Source organism: Melospiza melodia, unplaced genomic scaffold (genome assembly GCF_035770615.1).
Source record: "Melospiza melodia melodia isolate bMelMel2 unplaced genomic scaffold, bMelMel2.pri scaffold_34, whole genome shotgun sequence".
NCBI classification, from domain to species: Eukaryota; Metazoa; Chordata; class Aves; order Passeriformes; family Passerellidae; genus Melospiza; species Melospiza melodia.
In genome coordinates, this window is record NW_026948659.1 from 4,734,641 (window position 1) to 4,762,584 (window position 27,944).

Genomic DNA, 27,944 nt, shown 5'->3' on the forward strand with positions numbered 1-27,944 from the left:
TTGTCTCTGCTCCAAAGACAGCATTAATAAAATACATCCATTAAAATAGGAGTGCATATTGTTTAGAAGCTCTTTGAAATATTTCTCCATAACTGGAGGAGGAGACCTAGAAACCTAGGAGAGGCAAGGACACTGTTGCTGCTTCAGGCCCAAAAAGTGCAAACAGTGAATTGAGGAGAGCAGACTGGGAGGATGGGACTTCATAACCTGAAGCTGTAATTAGACAATTAACCCCAATATAGAAATGGACCAAAACTTATAAAAGTGTGAAAATGTGTGACCCATTGTCCATCTTGGGTGTACCCTCAGCTGGGCTCTTGTACTGCCCCAGGTGTGTCTTTGAAGGCCTTTTAATAAATCCCTACTTTATTCCTGTAACTCTGTCCAGCTTCTGTTCTAGGCAGCCTCAAGGCATCAAGGCCTGGCTGGCTGGGACACCTGAGGGCCACCTGACAGCTCCAGCTGACTCTGGCATGCCGAGGGCTGCTGCTCATCAGCCCCTGGAGCACTGGGGCTCTGGGCGCTCCTTCCTGTGGAAAGAACTGTCTTTCTCCTTCAGGTGTCCGTGGCCAAAATCAGGATTCCTCCTCCAGATTTCCATATATGCAAGGATTGTTCCCAGATGAAATCTGCCGGGACTGACAGATCTGGCTGGCTTGGCCACCCAGGGGCCACCTCTCATCTGCCTTTGAAACACTGGGACCATGTGCTTTTCTTTCTTATTGGAAAAAAGCACCTTTCACATCCAGGAACCCATGGCCAAAGTTGGGAATCTACCTCCAGAATTCCCTATATCCAAGGATTTCTCCCAGACAAAAGCTTCCAGGAGAGACAGGTCTGGCTGGCCTTGGTTTCTGAAGAGCTGGTTCTCACCTGCCTTTGAAGCACTGGGGCTCTGTGCTTTCCATCCTAATGAAAAGAACTCTTCTTCCTGTCCAGGTGCCCACAGCCAAAACTGAGATTCCACCTCCAAAATTCCCTACATCCAAGGCTTTCCCAGAAATGAAAGGTGCCAGGAGAGAAAGGTCTGGCTGGCTTGGCCTATGGTGGCCACCTTTCATCTTCTTCCAAAATACTTGGAGTTTGTGCTTTTTTTTCCTATGGAAAAAACGTCCATTTCAACCAGGTGCCCACAGCCAAAACTGGGACTCCACCTCCAAAACTCTGTCCATCCAAGGATTGCTCCCAGGTGAAAGCTGCCAGGACAGACAGGTCTGGATGCCCTTGGCCTCTTGGGAGTGGCCTCTCACATGCTTTTGAAACACTGGGGCTTGGTGTTTTCCTTCCAATGGAAAGGAACTGTCATTCTTGTCATGGTGTCCATGGTCCAAATTGAGATTCAGCCCCACAAAATTCTGTATATACAAGGATTCCTCTGTGACAAAAGCTGCCAGGACAAACAGGTGTGTCTGGCCTGTGGCTCAGACAGCCTCTGCTTCTGCCCCTGAAACAATGGCGTTCCATTATTTCCTTGCTATGGAAAAGAATCATCCTTCTTGTCCAGTTGTCCATGTCCAAAGATGAGATCCTACTTCTAAAATTCTGTATATCCGGGGATTGCTCCCAGAAAAAAAATGTGCCAACACAATCAAGTCTGGCTGGCCTTTGGTGACTGCCTCTCATCTGCCCCTGCAACTCTTGGACTCAGTTGCTTCCTTCCTGTGGAGACCATTGTGCCACTGTGGGAATTCACGGAACCAAAGGGCCGTTGTGATCCTGTGGGGCACTGTGGATCCATGGAGAGCATTGTGGAATTGCAAGGCCCCATGGAATCATGGAGACCACTGTGAAACTGTGGGGCCTCAGGGAACCAAAGGGCCACTGTGACCCTGCAGGGCCTCATGAAGCACAGGGCCATTGTGACATTGCAGAAGCAAGGAGAGCATGGTGACACTGCAGGGCCTCATGGAACCAAGGGGATATGGAACAGATCTGGCTGGTTTGGCCTCCCAGGGGCCACCTGAAAGGTCCAGCTGATCTGGGAATGTTGAGGGCTGCCTCTTATCAGCTCCTGGATCACTGAGGCTCCATGCTTTCCTTCCTGTGGAATGAACTGTCTCTCTTTTCAGACACCCATGGACAACATTGGTACTCCCCCCTGAAAGATTTCCTGTATGCAAGGAAAAGATACCCAGAAAAAAACCTGCCAGCTCTGCCTGGCCTTGGCCTCTAGTGATCACATCTCATTTACCTCAGAAGCACCAGGGCTCTGTTCCTTCCTTCCTACGGAAAAAACCTGGCCTTCTCCAGGGACCATGGCACAAACTGGAATTTGGCTGACAAAATTCCATCTATCCCAGGATTGCTCCCAGACAAAAGCTGCCATTGACAGACACCTCAGCCTGGCCTTGGGCACTTGTGATATATTGTTAGACTATGAGCAGAATGTTTTCATCTGAAAACACCATGGAGAGGGCTCAAAGATCTCCCAGACTGGTGTTTGCAGGCCTAAAGAACATAACCAATATATGGAGGCTGATGTGCTTGGTCTGAGTTGTGAGGAGACTGCAGACAGAAAAGGAGTGGACAGGCAGGGTTTAAAGGTGGATTCAGAAATGGTGAAGCTTTTTCTCCATAGTGGGAAACAGCCAGATAGAGAAATTATACCACAAATGCAGCTGGGGAGGCCCTGACAGGACACAAAGAGAAAGGAATTTCCCTCCCAGGGCTGATCTATGATGCAGAACATCTCTTAGAAGGAGCCTGGGTCAGCCCAAGGCTCTGTGTGGGCAGGCAGAGGCAGGCAGGAGGCAGAGCTGTCAGCAAAGGAAGGGGCCAGCCAGGGGGGGCAGCCGGGGGATGCCGACAGCCTGCAGGGACAGGGGCGCAGGGCAGGGACACCGTAGCACAGCCTGGGCTGCACAGGGCACAGGCAAAGGCAGCAGTGCAAGACAGCCCTGCCAGAGCCAACTTGGGCAGCACTTTGGCCATGGCTGCTGGGCCTGGGCCTGAGGCAGGAGCAGGAGACAAGTGAGCCTTGCAGGCCTGGGGCCTCATTGCCTCCTTGTCCCTGCTCAGCAGCCTGGCAGGGGCCGCCCCATGCTCCTGCCCTTGCCATTGCACATCCCCACATGCCAGTGCCCATCCCGGCAAGAGCCCTGAGCAAGGAGGGAGGGACAGCATCTGCCTGGCCAGGGGCTGGGGCTCAGGCCTTGGCCCTTGGCATTCCTCAAACACATCCAGCTTTGCTCACCACCAGAGTCACCTTGGCCTTGTTTGTCCCCCGCTGTCATCACTGCCTCCAGTTTTCTGCTCTAGCTGGAACCTAGGGACACTTTCTCAGTTGTATTCCTCAGTGGGACCCATTAAAACTTCAAGAAACTTTGCATTTTTAATTTAATTTTGAGTTCTTGAGAAGTTTTTTGAAGACCCTCTCAGGGACTGAGTCTGATGTAAACAACAGCAAAGCCCTGAGAGGGTCATTGAAATTTTCCTAGTCCAGTTATGGAGAAAGATTTCAAAGAACTGGTCAGAAATACACATTCCTATTTTAAAGGATGTATTTTATTTTATTTCTCTTTAGATCAGAGATGACTGCAGCACTCTGTGGTTGATATTGACCCACGGTCTCTCCTCAGCAGCTCTGGCCTGCTCACAGAAGCTGTGTCTTAAGCTCTGACCCAGTGTGGACAACCTTTGTGAGATGCAAAGTTGTATTTCGTGTCAGGTACAAACAGACAATGTGTATATTTGTGAATGTGAAACATGTGGACCCCGACAATGAGAGAGTTGTGAATTCTAATAATAACTAAGGAAAATAAGCATAGAAAAAGGCCTTTTAACCTATCTTTTGTTTTCTATTACCCTGGTTGATTTAGGAGCATTGGAATTAAGGTGTTAAAGATGTTGCTTCTTGCTTGCATTTGATCCATAAAAAGCTCTGCAATAATAACCTTTTGAAGTCTTATTTTAGAATATTACTGCTAACCTTGAAACTGTAGCTTTGGAATATATATAAAGGAAATATGCTTATGTCAGGCCTTATTGAAGCAGAGAAAAACAGCTTGAGAAAGGAAGATGAACATCAACTCAAGGATTTATGGTTTCTAACAAAGGGAAGCTGGACATCACTGTTATGAGATTTATAGTCTCTGCAACTAAAAGGTGGACACACATCTGGGGAGCTCGACCCCACCAGATGGGAGTCGTCTTTCGTCATTTGGAAACTGGACCGTCACCATCTGGGGACACTCCTTTGAAAATACATCCTGAGAAATTAAAATCACAATAGTGTATAGAATTGTGACGTAAAAATTTGGAATAAAAATTGCTGATGAGTATAAGATTGGAAATAGAAACTGTTGGAAAAACCCTGATAGGTACCCCTATATATACCTGTAACACTCAATTATCAGTGTGCAGTTGGAGGGAAAACTTCCCCCACTGTACCCAGCGCTGTATTGCTCATACTTAACCATATTAAAAAATAAATTGATTGCTGCTTGAATATTGGCCTAGTCAAGCTTCTTATTCATAACAGATTTGGTGCATTGGCCGGGAATTTCCAAATCCATTGAGGGAGACTCCTGATCTCAGGGAGGCGCCCCACCTTGGAGGCTTCTGCCTCCAGTGGCCCTGAGTGACGGGGGAATCTCTCAGGGAAGAGGAAATCCATAAGGTAAATTATGAGCAAAGAATTTTGAGCTCCCAGAGTAGACTGCAGTAAATTCACCTGTAAAAACTCATGCACGAAGACCCAGGCTAGAAAAGGAGGCTGTAAGTGTCACTTGGGTAGGTGGGGTAAGAATGGGTGTAGGTGTGTAAGAGTGTGAATGGTGTGTGTATGAGACGTGACCTAGTCACGACACGAGTGAGGAGTTCTTCTAACCTCGGTTTCGCTACCCCACAAGGGGGGCGGCAGGTTAAGGAATGAAGCATGGGGAAAAGGATTCTCTGTATGTAAAAGGTCGGGGGTGTTGAGATAAGATAATAATTACGGAGAGGAATTTGTTTTCTTTTCCGGGTAGAGAAACAGAGGCGAGAGGCGTTAGAAGGGACTTGTTATTAAGGAAATTCCTGACAAGAAAGGACTAAGGTCTGAACCAGTGAGATCAGAGTGAGTGAGGGTACACCCCTTCAGTGGAAAAATGGGTCAATGCCAGAGCAAATACCCAGGAGCTGGTATAAACGAGCAGGAAAATAGAGGTACTGAAGGTACTGGAAAAAGAGGGAGCATTTTGCCAGATATACCCCAGGACAGCCCCCTTGGGGTAATGTTAAAATTGTGGGACAAATGTGAATCCAGGAGAGGAAAAAGTAAAGAGAAAATGATACAATATTGTATGGTAGAATGGACTAAGGAAATGATACAACCTGATAATTTATACTGGCCAATGCATGGGTCATCTGAAGGGTGGATCTGTAAGGCCTTGAATGCCTATGTAAATAAAAAGGACCCTATTAACCAAGAAGAAAGCGATTATGCTGCTTTATGGCATGGGTCCTGACCTGCTCCTCTGTATGAATTAAAAACCAAAAAGGAAAAGAATCAGTGGGACCCCTTAAACAACCTTCCTCCACCCCTTATCTACCAGAGGTGCCTCATCCAGCACCTAACCGGGCACCCTTTGCACCCATTCCAGCACCCTTTGAACCCAGTCCAGCACCCCTCTCACCCAATCCAGCACCCCCGCACCTAAACCAGGACCCCTTGCACCACAAGCCCCGGTGGCTCCGCTCCTGGTACATGATTCACCACCAGCACACAGAAAGTGAAGCCAGGAAAGGGCACGAGCAGAAAACAGTGGGGATAGCAATAAAGAAGGGAAGGGAGGGGCAGCTGTACCCATTGAAGGAAGTACCATTAGTAGGAACTCAAGGGAGACCAGTCATTGGGTATGTGTCAGCACCCCTGAACACCAGGGATGTAAGGGCTTTTATAAAAGAAATGGGAAGGTTACTTGAAGATCCTCTGGGGGTGTCTGAAAGGTTAGATCAGTTTCTAGGACCCAGTATTTACACCTGGACAGAGATTCAGTCAATTTTAAGTATTTTATTTACAGCAGAGGAGAGACAGCTGATAAGACAGGCTGGCATGAGAATTTGGGATAGGGACCACCAGCAGGGACCTTTAGGAGAAATGAAATGGCCCCTGGCAGCCCCTAAATGGGACCATAACAATGATCAGGATAGGCAGAATATGGTGGATCTCAGGAATATTCAGGAGATTCGAGAAGCAGTCCCCAGAGGGCAAAATATTAGCAAGGCCCTGGATGAATGTCAGGGGAAAGATCAGTCACGCATAGATTGGTTAGAAAGAATAAGGAAGAGTATACAAATGTATTTGGGATTAGATCCTGATACAGCAGTGGGGGAAGCATTAATCAAAACTCAGTTTGTGGCAAAATCATGGGAGGATATTAGAAGGAAACTTGAAAAGTCAGACAGCTGGCAGGAGAGAGGTTTGCAAGAATTGTTAAGGGAAGCACAGAGAGTTTATGTCCACAGAGATGAAGAAAAGGCAAAAGCTAAAGCTAATGTTTTTGTGGCTGCAGTAAAAGAGGTTCAGAACAGTGGTGCATCTTCAGGGAATGCTAAAACCACAAGAAAAATAACAGGTGAGGGTTCTAAAAGATCTACCTGCTTTTACTGTGGTATGAAAGGAGGTGTTAAAAGGGTTTGCAAGAAGCGGGAGGCAGATCAAAAACTGTTTGTAGAAGATTAGCGGTATCAGGGGCTCTATTTATTAGGGACCAGGCCATCACAAGAGCCCTTAATAAAATTAAAAGTAGGTCCCCAAGGTGAAGAATACACCTTTTTAGTAGATACGGGTGCTGAAAGATCAACAGTGCAAAGATTACAAAAAGGATGCAAAATCAGCAGGAAAACAGATCAAGTAATTGGAGCAAAAGGAGAGGCCTTTAAGGTTCCCATTATTGAAGAAGTACTAATTGAATCAAAGGGGAAAGTGGATATTAGTGATCTATTACTAGTCTCAGAAGCAGAACGCAATCTTTTGCGAAGAGACCTGATCCTTTCATTAAAAATTTGTATTCAACCCCAAAATGATGAACCAATGGTACAGCTGTACAAACTGACGGACCAGGACGAGAGTAAAATATGTCCTGATGTCTGGTCCACTCCTGGGGAGATCGGTAAATTGAATATAGAACCCTTTAAAATCACCATTGTAAATCCTGAGTTTCCTGTAAGGGTGACACAATACCCTATTCCACTAGATGGCAGGCGAGGGCTGAAGCCAGTAATTGAAGAACTCTTAGGGCAGGGCAAGTCAGAAGGATGTATGTCACCCCACAATACCCCCATAATCCCTGTGAAGAAAAGTGACGGCAGCTACTGTCTAGTCCAAGACCGAAGGGCTGTCAGTCAACGAACAGCCACAAGGTTTCCTGTAGTAGCTAACCTGTATACATTACTAAGTAAGATTTCCTCTGACTATACTTGGTATAGTGTAGTGGATTTGAAAGATGCCTTTTGGTCCTGTCCTTTAGAGGAGGGATGCAGGGACTATTTTGCCTTTGAGCGGCAAGATCCAGATACAGGGAGAAAATAACAATTGAAGTGGGCGGTACTTCCACAGGGTTTTACAGAATCCCACAATCTTTTCGGCCAGGCTTTAGAAAGAATTTTACAAGATTTTGAAAGACCAGAAGGAACTAAACTAGTAGAATATGTAGATGATCTGTTAATTGCAGGAGAGAATCAGGAGCAAGTGAGAGAAGCAACAATCAGTCTGTTGAATTTCTTGGGAAAGAAAGGCCTAAAGGTTTCAAGGGCAAAGTTACAATTTGCTGAAGAGGAAGTGAAATATCTAGGTCACTGGCTGAGTAAAAGAACAAAGAAATTAGATCCTGAGAGAATATCAGGAATCCTGAGTCTGCCTTCCCCTAATACCAAAAGGGAAGTACCACACCTCTTAGGGTTATTGGAATATTGCAGACAATGGATAGATAGATAAAGTCAAAAGGTGAAATTTTTGTATGAAAAACTAACAAGTCAATACAGTGAAATGGAACCAGGAGGATGAAAAACAATGTAAGAGTTTGAAAGATGCTCTAATTCAAGCCCCAGTACTCAGCCGACCGAACTTTGAGAAACCTTTTCAATTATTTGTAAATACTGCTGAGCAAACTGCCTATGGAGTGCTCACCCAGGACTGGGGAGGGGACAAAAAGCCGGTGGGGTATTATTCAAGTTACTGGACCCTGTTAGTTGAGGATGGCCAATATGTTTACAAGCTATAGTAGCAACAGCTCTTCTGGTAGAAGAAGCAAAGAAAGTTACATTTGGAGCTCCTTTAGTAATATATATACCCCCACAATGTTAGAAGCATATTGCATCAAAAAGCAGAGAAGTGGCTCACTGATAGCCGGGTTTTAAAGTATGAAGCTATCTCGATACATTCCCCTGAACTGGAACTTAAAGTCACTCCTGCTCAGAACCCTGCTCAGTTTCTCTATGGGGAGCCAGCTGAAGAGCTTGTGTGGAATTACAAACAAAAGTGAGACCAGATTTAAGTGAGATGGAGCTATCTAGTGAGGAAAAGTATTTTATTGATAGCTCGTCATGTGTGATAGAAGGGAAAAGAAATTCAGGATACACTATTGTAGAAGGAGAAAATATGTCTGCAAAGAAAGAGGAAAAATAAGTTCTAGCTGGTCAGCTCAAGCTTGTGAATTGTTTGCTTTATACTGAGCTTTAGAACTTCTAAAAGATGAGGTGGGGACTATTTACACAGACTGAACATATGCTTTTGGAATTGTACACACATTTGGAAAAATCTGAATGGAAAGAGGTTTGATAAACACTCAAGGGAAGAAACTGATTCATCAGGAGTTAATGTTCAGAGTGCTTGAAGCCCTGAAAAGACCTAACAGAAGAGCTGTAGTACATGTAAGAGGTCATCAACGAGGGTCAAGCTGCTTAGTGAGAGGAAACAACACAGCTGACCAAGCTGCAAAGGAGGCAGCTTGTAAATTAAAATAAACTATCCAGCTGAACACTATAGTGGAAATTCAAGAGGAGCTGCCAAAAGGCTATAGTACTCAAGAGGAGGAATCTCTAAAAAGATTAAAAGCTAAGAAAGAGCTGGGAAAATGAGTACTACCAGATGGGAGAGAGATTTTACCTAAAGCTTACGCTAGAAGGATTCTAAGCCAGTTACACCAATGTACTCATTGGGGAACAAGACCCTTATGTGATCATTTTTTAAAATATTATGGATGTATTGGAATTTTTGAGATAGCAAAACAACACAGGGGTGTTTGACTTGTCAAAAAGTTAACAAAAGGGTACTGAGACAAGCTTCAACTGGCGGTAGAAAAATAGCCTACCGACCATTGGAAAGGGTTCAGGTGGATTATACTGAATTACCAAGGGTGGGCAGATGGAAATGCTTTTTAGTATTAGTAGATCAACTAACTCATTGGGTGGAGGCCTACTCAGCTGCCCGACCCACGGCGAAGTTTATAGTTAAAATTTGTTGGAACAAATTATTCCCCGATTTGGGGTTATCAGGGCCATTGATTCTGATCAGGGCTCCCACTTTACTTCCAGCATCATAAAAGGAGTAACACAAGCCATGGGTATTTCCTGGGAATATCACACCCCTTGGCACCCCCATAGCTCTGGGAGGGTGGAAAGAATGAACCAAACTATAAAACAGCAATTAAAAAAATTGATGATTGAGACCCAAATGTCATGGGCAAAATGTTTACCTTTAGGATTACTTAATATAAGGACGCTTCCAAATGCATATATGGGACTTTCTGCATATGAGATGCTTTATGGAATGCCCTATTCCCAGGAAGTACCCCAAACATCAGTAGTCATAGCCAATATGACTATTCAAAAATACATCCAGAAGATGGGACAACATGTCCAGAACTAAGGGAGAAAGGGGTAATTGCTCAATCAGCCCCTCTCAGATTTAGCATGCATCAAATAAAATTGGGTGACTGGGTGCTGATTAAAAGCTGGAAAGAAGAAAGTTTGTCTCCTAGGTGGGAAGGTCCCTATTTAACTCTGCCGACCACTGATACAGCTGTCCGAACTGCAGAAAAAGGCTGGACCCACACGTCGTGGGTCAAATGACCAGCAGAACCACTGACAGAGACGGAATCCCAGTGGAGAATTGCATCTACCCCCAGAGAACTGAAAATGAAGTTAAAAAGGGACTGATGTATGTCAGGAAAATGCTCGTACCTTAAGCTGCAAAACCAGTTCACTCACGAGAGGCTGAATGTATTACTCCAGACTGTGTTATCCATGAGGTTGTTATAAGTGTATAGGGTGTGAAGAATATTGGTATACAAACCTACCAAGGGGACAGATCCCTAATGCTCTCTGCTTTAATTGTACGAAAGAAATAGAAAAAGAAACTGATAGAACGTTGTGGGCTGTAGTAAGGAAAGGATATATTGAAACAGGTGATAAAGATTGGTGGAGAACTTGGGTACATGGAACAAGAGAAGGAATTGATTTGCAGGAAGTACCAAAGGCCAAATAAGAATAAACAGAGTGTGACAAGGGCAATTGGATACATGATGAATATCAAATTAAAGCAAAAGAGTGACAGAAAGCCAAGTATTGCTGGAAGAAAGGGAGGCACATACACCAACCCTATTGTAGTCACACATCCCCCGAACTTAGGGGGCAATTGGCCTAAATTAAAAAGAATCAGACCACAACCACAATAAATAGAGATCTGAAGGCTCATGAGGCAAAAGGCAAAAATGAAACAAAAGATATCAGTGACTAAATCCCAAGGTATAAACTCTGCTACAGAGAAGATCTACATCTCGGCCCTTGGATGCAACCCAAGGGGCCTTGAGAGAGGTAGAGAGTTAGACCCTCTGAGGATTATTTTCACTGCATTGATCATTGCATCCCAGGCAATGGGCCTTAAGAGCCTCACTCCTGAACTCCACATAATCCATGAGCTGCAGGATCAGAGCCTATTGCTCCAGCTGTCTGTGACAAATGCAATCATACTGTCTGGATCAGGGGAAAAATGGAATCAATGTTCATGGCACATTCCCATGTTAGTGAAGTGTGCTATGACCATAACTAATTAATGATGTGCACTATGGGTGGCAAAATATACTGGGTTGGAGAAAATTTAAAACACGGACTGAAGGTTTCTCCCAAGGATTGGCCTGTGTTTATCAACCTTCTTAAAGATGATGATGAACAAATTTGTCTGCGATACGCCAAATTCTTTTGTTTAGCAAAGGACAGAGAAGGAAGAGACCCAGAGAGTAGAATGAAACAAATTACTCAAAAACTACAAAAGCAAGAATCAGAAGCAAAAATGTAAAGAGTAGAACAAGAAAAGCTAAAAAATTTAGTGAACAATACAAACAGTTAGAACAGCAGTATAGTGATTGGGGTTTTCTGACTTCAAATAGGAACCTTTTTGTAGATCTAATGCAAGAAATTGCCACATAATTAGAGTTAGCCAATTGTTGGATTTGTGGGGGATAGAAATCAGCTGAAAAATGGCCATGGAGAGGTGAGAGTCTAGCTCCAGAGCAATTTCTAAAATAGAACCATACTCAAATTTCCAAAAGATTGAAACGTCCTGAAGGATGCATTTTAAATCATCAAATAATTGGAACAGTTTGCATCAGCAGAGAGGGGAGAAAATATACTGAAGTGGTAGGGTATACTCCCTGCACATCTACTTTAGCAGTAAATTCAACCAATAACACTAGAACTTGGCAGCCAACACCTCCTGCTGCATAGTGGAGCCTAATTAAGGAGAAAAATTGCAAATGGAACAACCAGATAAAGTTGTGCTGGCATAAAAGTCCTGGAGCTAACCCTTACCAATCCCTGGAGACCCTAAGAATTTACTGGGAAAAACCTGAGGCTGTAAATGACCATAGAAAGCCCCAAATGGTATATATTGGATTTGTGGGCAAAAAGCTTATACAACCCTCCTTCTTTGTACTACCAATGTCCAAGAGTAATCTGTTAGGAGCACCCTTATATGAAAACCTTAACAGGGAAAAATGAGAATTGAAACTTGAGTTTCCAAGGGCAGGAGGGGACCAAAAGCGGGGAGAAGAAGAGTGGCTAGCAGAAAGAATAATAGATTATTATGGGCCAGCCACTTGGGCTCAAGATGGAAGCTGGCAATATATGACCTTGATTTACCTATTGAACCAATTGATTAGACTACAGACAGTGGTAGAAATAGTCTCAAATAACTCCTCGGAGGCCCTGGACTTGTTAAGCTGGCAGCACACTCAGGTGCAGGCTTTTGTGTATCAGAACAGAATAGCATTGGACTATTTGCTGGCTGAAGAAGGAGGAGTGTGTGGAAAATTCAATGAGTCCGAGTGCTGCATTGAGATTAATGATTATGGAGAAATCATCAGAGGTTTAGCAGCAGAGATCAAAAGGCTGGCTCATGTCCCAGTCCAAAAATGGAATTCCATCCTGCAAGCCTCATGGTGGGACCAGATGCTTGGAGGAGGAGCTTGGTGGAAGAAAATAGGGTTCATGATATTGTGTTCATTAGCTGGGTTATTGTTTCTACCTTGCCTTATTCAATATTTTATCCGACTAATCCACTCAGTCATTCAAAGCATGCCGATTGCTGTAGTAGACCTGGAATTGGCTACAGGAGAGGCTGGACAATTTGAGAAAACAGCTAAGATATCCAAAATAATGAGATTAAAGACAGAAGACAAAAAGGGAAAAGCTTCCAAAGTTTTGGCCAGACTTGAAGCCCAGACACGAATGAGTAAGATAAATGAAAATTTATACAAGCGAGAGGGGACTGTGAAATACAATGCTTTGTATCGTGTCAGGTACATACAGGCAATGTGTGTATTTGTGATTGCAATATGGAGACCAACAATGGGACAGTTGCGAATTCTAATAATAACTGAGGAAAGTAAAGCATGGAAGAAGGCCTTTGAACCTATCTTTTGTTTGCAATTAACCTTGGTTGATTGAGGAGCATTTGAATTAAAGTGTTAAGGATGTTGCTCTTTGCTTGTAGTTAATCCTTAAAGAGTTCTGCAATAATAACCTTTTGAAGTGTAATTTTAGAATGTTGCTTGTATACTTGAAACCATAGTTTTGGAATATATATAAAGGAAACATGCTTATCTCACACCTTAACAAAATAGAGAAAAGCAGCTTAAGAAAGGAAGGCGAACATAAACTCAAGGATTTACATTTTTGACCAAGGGAAGCTGGACATCATTGTTATGAGATTTATACTCTCTGCAATCAAAAGGTGGACCCACATCTGGGTAGCTGGACTCCACTAGATGGGATCTGTCTTTCTTCTTTTGGAAATTGGACCACCACCATATGGGGATACTCCTTTGTGGCATATATCCCGAGAAAAACAAAATCACAATAGTGTATAGAATTGCGACAAAAAATTTGAGAATAAAAACCGCTGCTGAGTAAAAATTGGAATAGAAACTGCTGAGAAAGCTGATGAGTACCCCTATAAATACCTGTAAGCCTCAACTATTTGTGTGCAGTTAGAGGGAAAACTTCCCCCATTGTACCCAGTACTGCATTGCTCATATTTACCATATTAAAAAATGAATTGATTGCTGCTTGAATATTGGCCTAGTCAAGCTTCTCATGCATAACAGGAACAGGGCAGGGACAATGCAGAACAGCCTGGGCACAGGCATGGGCAGCAGCTGCAAGACAGCCCTGCCAGAGCCAACTTGGGCAGCACTTTGGCCATGGCTGCTGGGCCTGGGCCTGAAGCAGGAGCAGGAGACAAGTGACCCTTGCAAGCCTCGGGCTTCATTGCCTCCTTGTCCCTGCTCAGCAGCCTGGCAGGGGCCGCCCCATTCTCCTGCCCTTGCCATTGCACATCCCCACATGCCAGTGCCCATCCCAGCAAGAGCCCTGAGCAAGGAGGGAGGGACAGCATCTGCCTGGCCAGGGGCTGGGGCTCAGGCCTTGGCCCTTTGCATTCCTCAAACACATCCAGTTTTGCTCAGCACCAGAGACACCTTTGCCTTGTTTGTCCCCAGCTGTCATCATTGCCTCCAGTGTTCTGCTCTAACTGGAACCTGGGAACACTTTCTCAGTGGGACCCATTTAAACTTGAAGAAACTTCAGAGTTTATATTTAATTTTGAGTTCTTGAGAAGTTTTTTGAAGACCCTCTCAGGGACTGAGTCTGATGTAAACAACAGCAAAGCCCCAAGAGGCTCATTAAACTCGTTGTGCTGTCTCTGTGCTGCTGAGCTTAAAGGAACAGCTTTTCCCAGGCCCAGCTCCTCTCCCAGCCCAGCAGGGCTGAGGGCTCTGCCTGCAGACACTGAGGGGACAGGAGCCAGGCAGAGACAGGCTGAAGGCAATCAGGATTGGGAAGACATTGAGCTGAGACTTCACTTGGGGAAAGATCTTCACAGCCCTGTGCATGGTGAGTGTGTGGGTGCAGGGCAACGTCCCCTGTGCTCCTGGAGGGATCTCCCGAAGCTGACCCAGGACAGGACTGATGTGACTGTAAGGATGCTCTGCTGCTCTTTCTGCTTTGGGGGAGGCTGTGCTGCAGAGTAGGGCTGCCCTGGGCATTGTCAGAGGGACAGGGCAGGATGGCTCCTGCTGCCAGGGACGGCTGCCGCTGGTGAAGCTGGGGCTGCAGCCAGGGCTGCTCAGAGCTCCAGCTCATGCCCAGGGTGACTTTTCATGAGCTCGTTCAGGACAGGAGTTTCCTGCTTGGGTCTCTGCTTTCCTGAATCTGTGCTACCACTTTTCCCTGGCTCAGCTTGGTGGCAATAGAAAATTACCTGTGCAGGGTAGATCAGGGCCTGAGACACTTAAACCATCACCCTGAGGATTCCTGGGCACCTCAGCAAGTGCCTGCACCTGCCCAGCCTCCAGATCCATGCAGCATCACCTTTCCATGGTGCCCAGGCTGGGGGAGCTGTTCTTTAATCTCTTCAGGGCCCAGCAGCTGCAGGGCAGGGCTGGCCCAGGGGCTGGGCTGGGCTCTGGCAGCTCTGGCAGGGAAGGAGCCTGGGGCCACAGGAGCAGCTGGGGCTGGGACAGCTCCAGCAGCAGAGCCGTGGGCAGGCAGGGAGGGAGGCAGTGCTGAGGGAAGCCCTGCTGCAGGGCAGATGTGGCACCTGCCGGGCCTGTCCTGCAGGGCACACACTGCCCTGAGCAGCACAGCTCTTGTGTCCCCTCGCAGCCAGCACAGCCCTCAGCCCGGGGGCTCGGGGCCCTCAGTCCCTCCTGGGCTGGCAGAGCAGCCCCAGAGATGAAGGGCATCTCTGCAGCCATGTGCCCATTCCCTGCTGACCAGGGCCTGAGGGCCACTGTCCTGCCCTGCTGCTGCCTGGCAGGGGCTGGGCAGGGAAAGGCTTTTCCTCAGGCCCGTCTCTCTCTCTCTCTCCTTGCCTTGCCCAGGTGCTGCTGGCATTGCTGAGGGGCTCTCTGCAATGGCAGTTCCAGCTGCAGGGCCAGGCCCAGCCCTTAGGCACCTCCTGTGCAGGCTGAGCACAGCAATGGGGTGTCCCAGCTCCCTGTGCCCAGGCAGCTCTGGGCAGGGCAGCCTGGGGGGCTGGCACTGAGCCCACTGTCCTGACTGTGGGAAAGGCAGGAGCCACTCTGTGTGCCAGGGATTCCTCTGCTCTCAGCAGTGTCTCGTGGCTGTCCAGGGTAACACGGGAGTGGATTTCAGAAAGGTGCAAGTGCAGGGCAGCTGGAACAGGAGAGAGGGCAGAGCAGCTCCCCTCAGTCTGCACTAAGCCTCAGACAACGCTCCTGCCTCACTGGACTCTCTGTTCTCCCCAGGTGCAGCAGAATCCCTCGCTCTGCCTTCTGTTATCCCCATCCCTTCACCCAGGCAGTTCTGCAGCCTTACAGGAAGATTCTTTATCCAAGCCTGAACACCAGGACTGGGCCCTGCTCTCAGAGTTCCCCTGCACTGACTGGCGGTCAGGGCTGACTCCCAGGTGTCCTGCAGGCCAAGGTCCAGCTCCTCACACAGCATTGGCCAGCAGAAATCAGGGCTCCAGCAACAATAGTGAAGGAAGATCTCCTAGACATACACAAGGGGGAGGTGCTTAGTGGAAAGAAAGAGACTACAAAAAAGAGTTGTGATTTTTCTGTGAACAATTTCCCCTCCATTGCCCTGTCTTTCTTCCTGCTGTACGTTGAAATATGCAGACACAGCAAATGCCCAACTGCAGCTCCATCAGGCACTTCCTCCTGCTGGCATTGGCAGACACGCGGCAGCTGCAGCTCCTGCACTTCTGCCTCTTGCTGGGCATCTCCCTGGCTGCCCTCCTGGGCAACGGCCTCATCATCAGCGCCGTAGCCTGCGGCCACCACCTGCACACGCCCATGTTCTTCTTCCTGCTCAACCTGGCCCTCAGCGACCTGGGCTCCATCTGCACCACTGTCCCCAAAGCCATGCACAATTCCCTCTGGGACACCAGGGACATCTCCTACTCAGGATGTGCTGCTCAGCTATTTCTGTTTGTATTTTTCATTTCTGCAGAATTTTCCCTCCTGACCGTCATGTGCTACGACCGCTATGTGTCCATCTGCAAACCCCTGCACTACGGGACCCTCCTGGGCAGCAGAGCTTGTGCCCACATGGCAGCAGCTGCCTGGGCCAGTGCCTTTCTCACTGCTCTACTGCAAACAGCCAATACATTTTCCCTGCCCCTGTGCCATGGCAATGCCCTGGGCCAATTCTTCTGTGAGGTTCCCCAGATTCTCAAACTCTCCTGCTCCCACTCCACCTTCAGAAAAATTTGGATTTCATTGGTTGGTGCCTGTTTAGCTTTTGGCTGTTTTGTGTTCATTGTTTTCTCCTATGTGCAGATCTTCAGGGCTGTGCTGAGGATCCCCTCTGAGCAGGGACGGCACAAAGCCTTTTCCACCTGCCTCCCTCACCTGGCCGTGGTCTCCCTGTTCCTCAGCACTGCCACATTTGCCTACCTGAAGCCCCCCTCCTTCTCCTCCCCATCCCTGGATCTGGCCCTGTCAGTTCTGTACTCGGTGGTGCCTCCAGCCCTGAACCCCCTCATCTACAGCCTGAGGAACCAGGAGCTCAAGGCTGCGGTGTGGACACTGATGAATAGACGGTTACAGAAACGTTAAGCTTCTGACCAGTTTCTGCAAATCTCATGAAATAAAAGTCATCTTTGATACCACTGGGGTTTGTTTGTTGATATGTTCCTGTCTTTCGGTTTAGCGTTTTATTATTTACAACAAAGGAAGGTCAGTGTTTGTGCCATTTCTCATTTTGTTTCTCTCAACGTTCACGGTGGCCTCAGACTGTGTCAATGAGGTGCTGCACTCTAAGTGGCTTCAGACAGAATAAATGCTCTCCGAGCAGAGTTTTCACCAGAGTTCCCCCTTCTGTTCCCTTCTCTGGAGCTGCAGCAGCAATGTCTGTGTGCAGAGCTGGGGCAGATCAGGGCTGGCACAGCAGCTGTGCCCAGCAGCAGCAGCACTTGGTGTTGCCTGTGCTGCTGCCATGGCCCTGCCCCGCTGCCCTGGTGGCCCTGGTGTTGCTGCAGGGCCTGAGTGCTCTCAGGGCCGGGCACAGCCCTGGGGGTGGCAGTGCCGGGGCTGCAGCAGGGAGAGGCCATGGGCACTGCTGGGGCAGCGCTGACGCCTCAGCCCAGGGCCTGGGGGCTCCAGGCTCCTTGCCCAGGCTCTCTCAAGAACACGCCCAGGCCAATGCTGAGCACAGAAAAGCCCCGTGAGCAGCCCCAGGCTAGCCATGGGCAGGCTGGGGGCAAACAGCATGGCTGGGGCTCTGCAAGGGCCCTGGGGCAGACGGGAAGGAGCAGCAGAGCAGGGGCTGATCCATCCCCAGTGCGCTGCACAGACCATGGCAGCGTCCCAGAGCGTCCTCATGGAGCTGCCAACAACATCCCCCCTCTGCAGCCCTGGCCTCTCCCCCAGCTCACACAGGTGCCCCATCCTTGCAGGCACAGACACGGCAGCACTGGCTCAGCAGCCCCTGTTTGCATTGCACAGAGCAGGGGGAGCACCTCCATGCTGTTTGTGTGGGGACATGAACCTGAGGGAGCACAAATGCCATCAGCCCCTGGGGCCAGCAAGATCTGGGGGACACCAGGGAAACCACTCAGGTTTGTCGTGGCCTCTGCAGTCAGCCAGAAAGTTTGTTCCCATCAGCTGGGAGTTTCCTGTGCCACTGCAGACGCTGTTGCTCAGAGCCAGGGCTGCCTGGCAGCCACCCCCAAACTGCCCTGAGCATTTCCTTGGCTTCACCTGTGCTTTCTTTCCCCTTTCCTGATCTAGATTACTTCTTCTTCCACCCCTGTCCCCTCCCTTCAAACAGCCCATCCCTGTTTGCCCTGTCCACTCTGGCCCCACTCCCCATTGTAGTTCCTGACTTGGCACGATGGGAATGTCCCTTGGGCAGCAGGATCATCCTACAAGTGCTGCAGGAATTTTCTGCAGGCTCCTGCAGTTCCTGGCGCTGCTCCCTTGCCAGAGGCACCCCAGGCCAGGGGGGCACATCTGGGCTGCTGTGTCTGGCTCTGGGGCTCCCTGTTCTGAGCAGTGAGGAGGAGCTGCAGAGGCTCTGCAGGACTGACAGGATGGGCTTTAGGGCAGGCAGGAGAAGCTGAGGGACCTGGGCTGGTGGAGCTGCTGAAGAGGAGGCCCAGGGCTCCTCCTGCAACTGCTCCAAGGGTGGTTCCAGAGAGTCACAGAATCAGCAAGGTTGGAAAAGACCTTGGAGATCATCAAGTCTAACCTCTGCCCTGACACTGCCTTGTCTCCCTGAGCCTCCTCTTCTCCAGGATAAACCACCCCAGCTCCCTCAGCCACTCTGAATAGGACTTGTGTTCCGGACCCCTCCCCAGCCTTGTTGCCCTTCTCTGGACACGCTCCAGCCCCTCCAGGCCCTCCAGGCCTTCTGAAATTGGGGGCTCAGAACTGGACACAGCACTCGAGGTGTGGCCTCACCAGTGCCGAGTGCAGGGGAAGAATCACTGCCCTGCTCCTGCTGGCCACACCATTCCTGATCCAGGCCAGCAGCCATTGGCCTTCTTGCCCACCTGGGCACACTGCTGCCTCATGTCCAGCCTGCTATCCATCAGTGCCCCAGGTCCCTTTCTGCCTGGCCGCTGTCCAGCCACTCTGTCCCCAGCCTGTAGCACTGCCGGGGTTGTTGTGGCCAAAGTGCAGGACCCGGCACTTGGACTTATTAAACTTCATCTTATTGGACTCTGCCCATCCATCCAACTGTTCCTGGTCTCTCTGCAGAGGCCTCCTACCTTCCAGCAGATGGACACACGCTCCCAGCTTAGTTTTGTCTGCAGATTTACTGCTGAAAGTCTCAACACTATCATCCATATTGTCAGTAACAATATTGAACAGAACTGGCTCCAGCAGAGACTCCTGAGGGACACCACAGGTGACTGGCTGCCAGCTGGATGCAGCAGCATTCACCACCACTCTCTGGTGTAACATTCACCGCCACTCAACTGGCCCTCCAGACAGTTGTAGGTGTTTAGTTGATGCCCCTTGTTCTTTCAGAGAATATTAAAAAACTTAATAATTTCATGGTCAGTAGTGGTGTTCACAGAGGTCCCAGAAGAGGGAAGAGAAAAGGATCTGACTCCATGTTTCAGAAGACTAATTTATTATTTTATGATAGATATTATATTAAAACTATACAAAAAGAAGAGAAGAAAGGATATCATCAGAAGGCTTGCAAGCAAAGGAGAAAGAATGGAATGATAACAAAATCCTGTGTCTGACCAGAGAGAGCCACAGCTGGACTGTGATTGGCCATTAATTAGAAGCAATGACATGAAGCCAATCACAGATCCACCTGTTGCATTCCACAGCAGCAGATCATGATTGTTTATATTTTGTACCTGAGGCCTCAGCTTCTCAGGAGCTAAATCCTGGCAAAGGGATTTTTCAGAAAAATATCATGGCTACAATGGTCGCTGTGCCCCAAACAGCCTCTGACCACCTCTGATCTGCCACCAGCCCTTCTCTGTTTGTGACCAGCAGGAGACAGAGCTTTCTTTGGCAGTGGGAATTGCAGGAAACCTCCCCCAAGTGCACCTTGGAAGGTTCAGGCTGGAGCTGAGGAGAAGGCAAAGTCCCTCGCAGGGCAGAATGTTGGTGCTGGAGGTGTGGCAGCGTGAGGCTGGGCCATGGCCGGGCTCTGTGTGCCAGGAGCCGGCAGCGCTGGGTGCAGGGAGCCCAGGGAGGGCAGAGCAACGCTGGGTGAGAAATGCTGGGGCACAGCGAGATGGGCGAGTGCAGCCGGCCAGGGCAGAGGAGCAGCACGCCCAGGGGGCACAGCCTGCAGGACAGATGGCCAAGGGCTGGGCAGGGCTGGCAGGGCCACAGGCACCCAGGCCTTTGTGCCCTGGGCTCGGGCAGCGCCTCTGGAGGCCCCACAGGAGGAACTTTCCTGGCAGGGGCTGCACTTTGCTTCTCCCTCGGCCTCCCTGGGGAGGCTGGCAGGGGCTGCAGGTTGATGCCATTTGTCCTTGCTGCCCCTCACATCCCCCTGGCCCACCAAGAGCCCCGAGGCAGCCGTGAGGGACAGGCCCTGCTGGCCCAGGCTGGGCTCAGGGCTTGGCCTTTCTGCTTCCTGCAGCCAAGCCAGGCCTTGCTCAGCATTGCAGTTCCCTGCTCAGAGCCTTGGCCTCCCTGCAATCCTGCCCTCAAGGATCTGCTCTCACCAGGCCCTGGGCAGCCTTGGCACTCCCTGCCCTCCCTGGGGCCCAGCCATGCTCCAAGACACTTGGAGTTTTGCTGCTGACTCCTTGAGCAGCTTCTTCATCCTTCTCTGTGTGCCTGAGGCTCCTGGAGCCAGCCCCAAATCCAGCGTGGGGCTGATTAAAATACAGAAAGGCCTCAGGAGCTCTTTGTCTCCCTTCCATTGTCTTTGAGTCTCCAGGGCTTGTGCAGCAATTGGAGTCAGTTTGGAGTTGTCTTCAGGAGGAAGATGTCAAAATGCACCTCATGATTTTTGGATCTTTAATCACATCAGTATTTTTTTCTTTTTTTGTTATGAGAAGAGGGGATAGAAGCATTCCCCAAGTGATCTGGATGGTGAATGTCTCCTTAGGAAGTCGTGGCATGGATAAGAATGAGCCCCTTGCAGGCTGAGCCTGTTTGGACAATCGGCTCCTCACCCCCAGCCTAACCATGTCTGACAACACCCACCTGGAACTAATATCCCGCAAAAAAAGCAAAATTTTAGCATTTTTCCTTATAAATAAAATTATTAATAACAAAATTATAATTTAATTTTTTAATTCAGGATAGTCTTATAAAATATTTTTATTACCTAATTTGTATATTTATATTAAAATTGGATACATTTCTAGCAACCAAGAAAATTATTCATCATTGGTTTTAAGTAACACAATTCCTTCATGAATTAATTAATTAATTTCTTTTGGCTATTTATTTCTTTCTCTTTATGTTAATTAGTTATATTAGTAGTCTTTTTGTCATCTTTTTTATCATCTTTTTCTCAGACAGAGTTGGGGGGGCGTGCACTTTGGGGACCCTGGAGACATTTCTGGGGCACATTTGGGGCAGGTTTGGGTCTGGGGAGGGAATTCAGAGGGAACTTGAGGGTCTGGGGCACACTTTGGGGAGCCGGGTGGGCACTTGGAGGGGCACGCAGGGATTCTGAGGGACAGTTCAGGGTCCAGGGCAGCACTTGGGGGTCCAGGGGGGCCCTTGGAGGTAAGGGAGGGGAATTTGGGCCGTTCGGGGTCCGGGCGGGCCCTTGGAGGGACTCGAAAGGGACTCTCTGGAGCGCGGGGGGTGATGGGAGTTGTAGGCGCGGGTATCATACGGTTTAACGGGGCCGCGGAGCAACACGGGAGTTCTGGGCGCAGCTGCAATGGCTCTCGGTGGGGCGCCGGGCATGACGGGAGATAAAGTCCCGCTTGAAATGGCGCTGGTCGTGCGCCGCGGAGCATGACGGGAGCTGTAGTCCCAAAAGTGGTTGGAACGAAGTGTTTCGGAGTCCGGGACGGCTCTTGGGGGACACCTTTGCGTCCGAGCCCCGACTTGAGATCCTCTGGGGGAACGTAAACGGCACGGGAGCCCTTGGGAGGAGCTCGGAGAGCTCCAACCGGGCTCTTTAGGGCACGGGTCGCGGCCTGAGTTTTAGGCGCGGGACTGTGTTCTGAGGGGCTCTGGGGCCACGGGGGACGAGAGGAGATGAATTCCCAGAAGTGGCTGTACCGGGCATCTGTGGGGGTGGGAGCACTCAGGGTTTTGGGGGTGCTTATGGGAGTCCCGAATGGGCGCTGAGGGGACACTGAGGGATCCTGGAGTGTTTGTGGGACAGTTATGGGACAGGGTCGGATCTCGGAATTCAGTGGAGCGCGGGGCATGAAGGGAGTTGTTCTCCCGGCTGCAATGGGGCTCAGTTTGGCCGCGGGGCATGACGGGAGTTGTAGGCAAAAAGAAAATTTGCTGCCCGTGTAAGCACGGCCCCCAGGCCCGTATTCCTGCCGCTGATTGGCTGCTGCTGGTGATTGGCTGGGGCTTTAGCAAATGGGATGCAGTGGAGGTCGAACAGCCCATGCACCCTCCTCCAGTCCCTCCCAGTAAAGCCCTGTTCATTCGCAGTACAGACGAGTGTAACATCAGTGAAGCCCAAATCTTCCCCAGTAGAACCCAGTACAATCCAGTAACCCTCCAATCCCTCCCAGTAATGCCCAGTCTGTCCCAATACACCCGAGTTCATTCCCAGTCATTCACAGTTCCTCCCAGTGTCATCCACAGGTACCCCAGTGTCCCCAGTCTTCTCTGCAATTGCCCCAGTGTCCCCAGTTTCTCCCAGTATCCCCCAGTGTCGCTCCCAGTATGTCCCAGTGTCTCCCACAGCCTTCCCAGTCTTCCCCAGTATGTCCCAGTCCTCCCCAGTGTTTCCAAGGACAGTTTAATTTCTCTCAGTGGCCGTGGCAGCCAAACCCAGCAGGGGGGTCAGTGCAGTGCCCATGGCCACAGCCCCTTGCAGGGGCCCAGTGCAGCTTGGGCTGATGATCCACCCTCACAGCTGGCCCAGGGCAGCTCTGCAGTGGCTTTGGTGGCACCTGCGGCTGGCACACACCTGAGCAGTGTGTCTGTTTGCAGTGGGGAAATTCAGGAGTTTCAGATTGCTTCAAAAAATCCCCAAAAAGTGAAAACCCCTCTTAGGCTGAGTGCAGCCAGCTCTGCAAGCACAGCAGGGCCCAGGGGAGTGAGGACAGACAGGATGGGGCTGGGCAATGTGGAGCAAGGTTGTCCACACTGGGTCAGAATTCTAGGCACAGCTTCTGTGAGCAGGCCGGAGCTGCTGAGGAGAGACCCTGGGTCAATATCAATCACAGAATGCTGCAATCACCTCTCATGTAAAGAGAAATAAAATAAAATACATCCTTTAAAATAGAAATGTGTATTTTTTACAAGTTCTTTGAAATCTTTCTCCATAACGGGACTAGGAAAACTTTAATGACCCTCTCAGGGCTTCTGTGTTGTTTACATCAGACTCAGTCCCTGAGAGTGTCTTCAATAAACTTCACAAGAACTCAAAATTAAATTGAAACTCTGAATTTTCTTGAAGTTTTAATGGGTTTCACTGAGGAACACGACTGAGAAAGTGTCCCCAGGTTCCAGTTAGAGCAGAACACTTGAGGCAGTGATGACAGCTGGGGACAAACAAGGCCAAGGTGTCTCTGGTGCTGAGCAAAGCTGGATGTGTTTGAGGAATGCCAAGGGCCAAGGCCTGAGCCCCAGCCCCTGGCCAGGCAGATGCTGTCCCTCCCTCCTTGCTCAGGGCTCTTGCCGGGATGGGCACTGGCATGTGGGGATGTGCAATGGCAAGGGCAGGAGCATGGGGCGGCCCCTGCCAGGCTGCTGAGCAGGGACAAGGAGGCAATGAGGCCCCAGGCCTGCAAGGGTCACTTGTCTCTTCTCCTGCCTCAGGCCCAGGCCCAGCAGCCATGGCCAAAGTGCTGCCCAAGTTGGCTCTGGCAGGGCTGTCCTGCAGCTGCTGCCCATCCCTGTGCCCTGTGCAGCCCAGGCTGTCCCACGGTGTCCCTGCCCTGCGCCTCTGTCCCTGCTGCTCTGGGAAAAGGTCCCCCTGTACCTTTTGGACACATACCTTGGCATATTGGAATGTTGTCCATATGGACGGCTACAGAGCACCAAAAACATAAATTCTCATCTCTTTTTTTCTGAAAATATAGGATCATAAGTCCCTATACTATCCTTTGGTGGTTTTTATTATAATAAAACTTACCTTTCTGAATAGAAGAGTGTCCTTTGTGTGTAATATCTAATACAAAGGTAAAAGTAATTAGGAACCATTTCAGGCATTGGCATTCATGACCATAGCACTCCAGGAAGGGGCCAATTTAGAATCCATGTGTTTTTCAATACAACTATTGTTCTGGAAGCTTGAAACATCACTGAAGAGGACAACTGCGAAGTGACTTTGTCCTGCAGCCTTATGGTTCTCTATTTTTAAGAAAATCATGTGTGAAATTGTAACTAACCTGATGTCATTTGTATTTTTAGAGGAAAAAAGGGATGATTAAGGGTAACTAAGGCCTATCCATAAGACATTCTCTAGATCTTTAGATTACTGAGCCCCAAAGGATAAGTTATCATGGTATACCATGATAAAGGGTACCTTTATCAACACCATAAGGACCACCCTCTAGCTGGCCTTTGGACACTCAACTTTTCAACTGCCTCATACAGACATGTTCATACACACAGACAAGTGTGCAAAAAGCTTTCTCATCTGACTCCACCAGATCCCACTGGCTCTGCAGCGCAGTCAGAAAATACACATTGAGTCTAATGAGGAAACAGGGTACTGTGGACCAGTGCAGGCACCAGGTGCAAGGCAGGGTCTTACAAGCACACTGATCAGCATTTGTCAGCATCTGTCAGCATGACTGACCCCACTTATTGTACTATTCCTCTATTTTCCTATGTCTATTTCTCTCCAAACCACCTTGATTCCTCCCTTTTCCTTCTTTTGTTCTTCCCCTAACATTCCATATTAAGTCTAGTGAAATTCAAAAATGCTGCTTCCTTGCACCCCAATATTAACCCTGTAACACTAGGCAGTAATACCAGCCATTCTGCAAAGCCATCTGGAGAGCCACTCTGCTGACTCATGGTGATAAGTTTTCTTGCCAGATCATGAGGCTGAGGCTCTCCTGGAACGGCTGAGAATGTTTTTATTTATTTATTTATAAATGTATATTTTAATTAATGTATTTTATTTATTTATTTAACATCTTTTACTATGGTCCACATGTTCTATATGGTATACCATGTTTCCTGCTACAGAAGACTCCAGTATCACTGCTCTTACTTTCAAAATGAAGATAATACTGAATATAATTCTGTCCTTCAGTGGAACCCAACTACTGACAGACTCTTATGTGAATCTCTCCTGGTCACCTTGTTACGATGATTGACATGGATGTTGGCCAAATATCGCCCAAGGCTGCAGCCATCATTTGTCAATGTGGAACAGGTCTTGGACCACATAAGCCATGTTGTAAAACTCATCCCCTGGCTGCCCCACCTGGCTGACCCCTTCCTTTGCTGACAGCTCTGCCTCCTGCCTGCCTCTGACTGCACACACAAAGCCTGGTGATGACCCAGGCTCCTTCTGGTGTTGGACCAGAGCTCTGCCCTGGAGGGAAATTTCTTTCTCCTGCTGTCCAGTCTGGACCTGCCCCGCTGCCATTTTTATTAATTTTTTCTTTTTTCTGCCTTTTATGTCAAAAGGATCTACTATCACTTAAACCACCCTTCAATCCCTCCCAGGGCTCTCCTCTGCTCTCCTCAGTCCCCACCCCACTGAGCACAGAGCTCCTCTGTCCCTGTACAGTGCTCATGTGCCTGAGGCCATGGGTGCCTGGACAAGAAGGATGGTTCTTTTCTACAGGAAGGAAATCACAGAGCCCCAGGGGTTTGAAGGCAGATCAGAGGCAGTCACCAGACGCCAAGGCCAGCCAGACCTGTCTGTCCTTGCGGCTTTTGTCTGAAAGCAACTTTTGGATATTTGTGGAGTTTTTAAAGTGGAATTCCATTTCAGCCATGGGTACCTGGACCAGAATGACAGTTCTTCTCCACAGGAAGGAAAGGGCAGAGCCCCAGTGTTTTAAAGGCTGATTAGAGGCAGCTCCAAGGAGGCCAAGGCCAGCCAGACCAGTTTGTCTTGGCATCTTTTGTCTGGGAGGAATCCTTTTATAAATGAAATTTTGGATGCCAAATCCCAGTTTTGTCCATGGGCATCTGGACAAGGACAGTTCTTTTGCATAGGAAGGAAAGTACAGAGCCCAGGTGTTTCACGGGCAGATGAGAGCTGGCCCTCACGAAGCCAAGGGAACTTGGACAGTCCTGGGAGCTATCCTTGGATATAAGGAATTTTGGAGGCAGATTCCCAATTTTGGCTATGGACACTTGCACTTGAAAGATGATTTTTCCATGGAAAGTAAAGCACACCCCCACAGTATTTGAAGGCAGATGAGAGGTGGCCCCCAAGATGTCAAGGCCACCCAGAGCTGTCTGTTCTGGCAGATTTCATACAGGAATCATCCTTTGATATAAGTGAATTTGGACGTAGAATCCCAATTTCAGCCATGAACCCCTAAAGGAGGAGAGTTCTTTCCCACAGGAAGGAAAGCACAGAACTCCAGGGCTTCACGGGCAGTGGAGAAGCAACCCTCAATATGCCAAAGTAAGCTGGACCAGTCAAGCCAAGCCAAACAGAACTTTTCCATGTTCTTGGATCCTTGGGGCCTTGCAGCATTGCAACTGCGCCTTAGTTCCATGAGGCCTTGTAGTATCACAACAGATCTTTTTTTTTTCACAAGGCCCAGCAATACCACAATGGTCTTCTTGGCTCTGCAGTGGCACAATGGCCCCTTGCTTCCATGAGGCCTTGCAGTGTCTGACAATGGCCCTTTGGTTCTATTGGGGCTCCCGGCCAGGAGCAGCAGCAGCAGCGCCGGCCCCTTCCCGCCTGCTCCTGCCTCGGCTCCCAAGGGCTTTTTCCAGCTCAATTCTGGACTAGAGCAGCAATCACCCACACACAGCCCTGACTCCTCAGGGCCTGCCTGTGCTGCCCTGAGCCAGCCCTCAGAGAAAGAAAGGATCGGGTTCCAGCGCTGCTTTCATCGCTGTTTTATTCACCCTGAGGTGACAGCAGGAGGCTGCTGCTGCCTTTGCCTTGGGAATTGGAGATCATGGCTACTCTTGGCCCTCTTCTGCTTGCCACTTGAAATTTATCTGCAACTGCCTTTTTTGATCAGTGCTACCCATAGTGCTTTTGTGATGGTGAATATGGGAATCCTTAAAATCAGAGGGTTTTGGGAAAGCTGCAAAATGCAGGCCTCAAAGACAGCAGAACTACGATTAGAGCTAAGCAGTAGCCATGAGATTTGTCAGCAGAAAAGTTCAATAAGAAGTAGAAAGTAAGGACAAATAGAAAAATGGTTGGTGTATTAACGCTTGTCTAGAACAAATCCCTAAGCCGCAGAGATATTGGGAAGTTCTAAGCTTAATAATGGAGCTCTGTTCATTGTGTATAAAGGTATTCTATTCAAAACAAGCAAGCATTGTTTTAACCAAAGGTACCTGTGCTTATAGTGGTTGGATAGAACTACCATCAATATGCTTTTGCTTTGTGTGATTAGTAAAAAACTTTTAAAGTAAGTTGTAACATTGAGTTGTCTGCTGCTGAGGACACAAGCTGCTGGCATCTTCCCATTCTCATAACCATGTAATGAGACTGATGCTAGAAAATAAACAGCTCGACACACGTTCCTCAGCAGTCCCGTCCTGTTGGTAATTTGTACATAGCCCCCAGCTGGCAATAGGTGAACTCAGGCTTTTGGTCACAGGCATCATGATCAGCAGATCTTGAAATGCTCTCAAGTCCCTGAGCACTAAGTCAAGGAGAATTAAAGCAGCCATACCGGCCACATTTGCAGT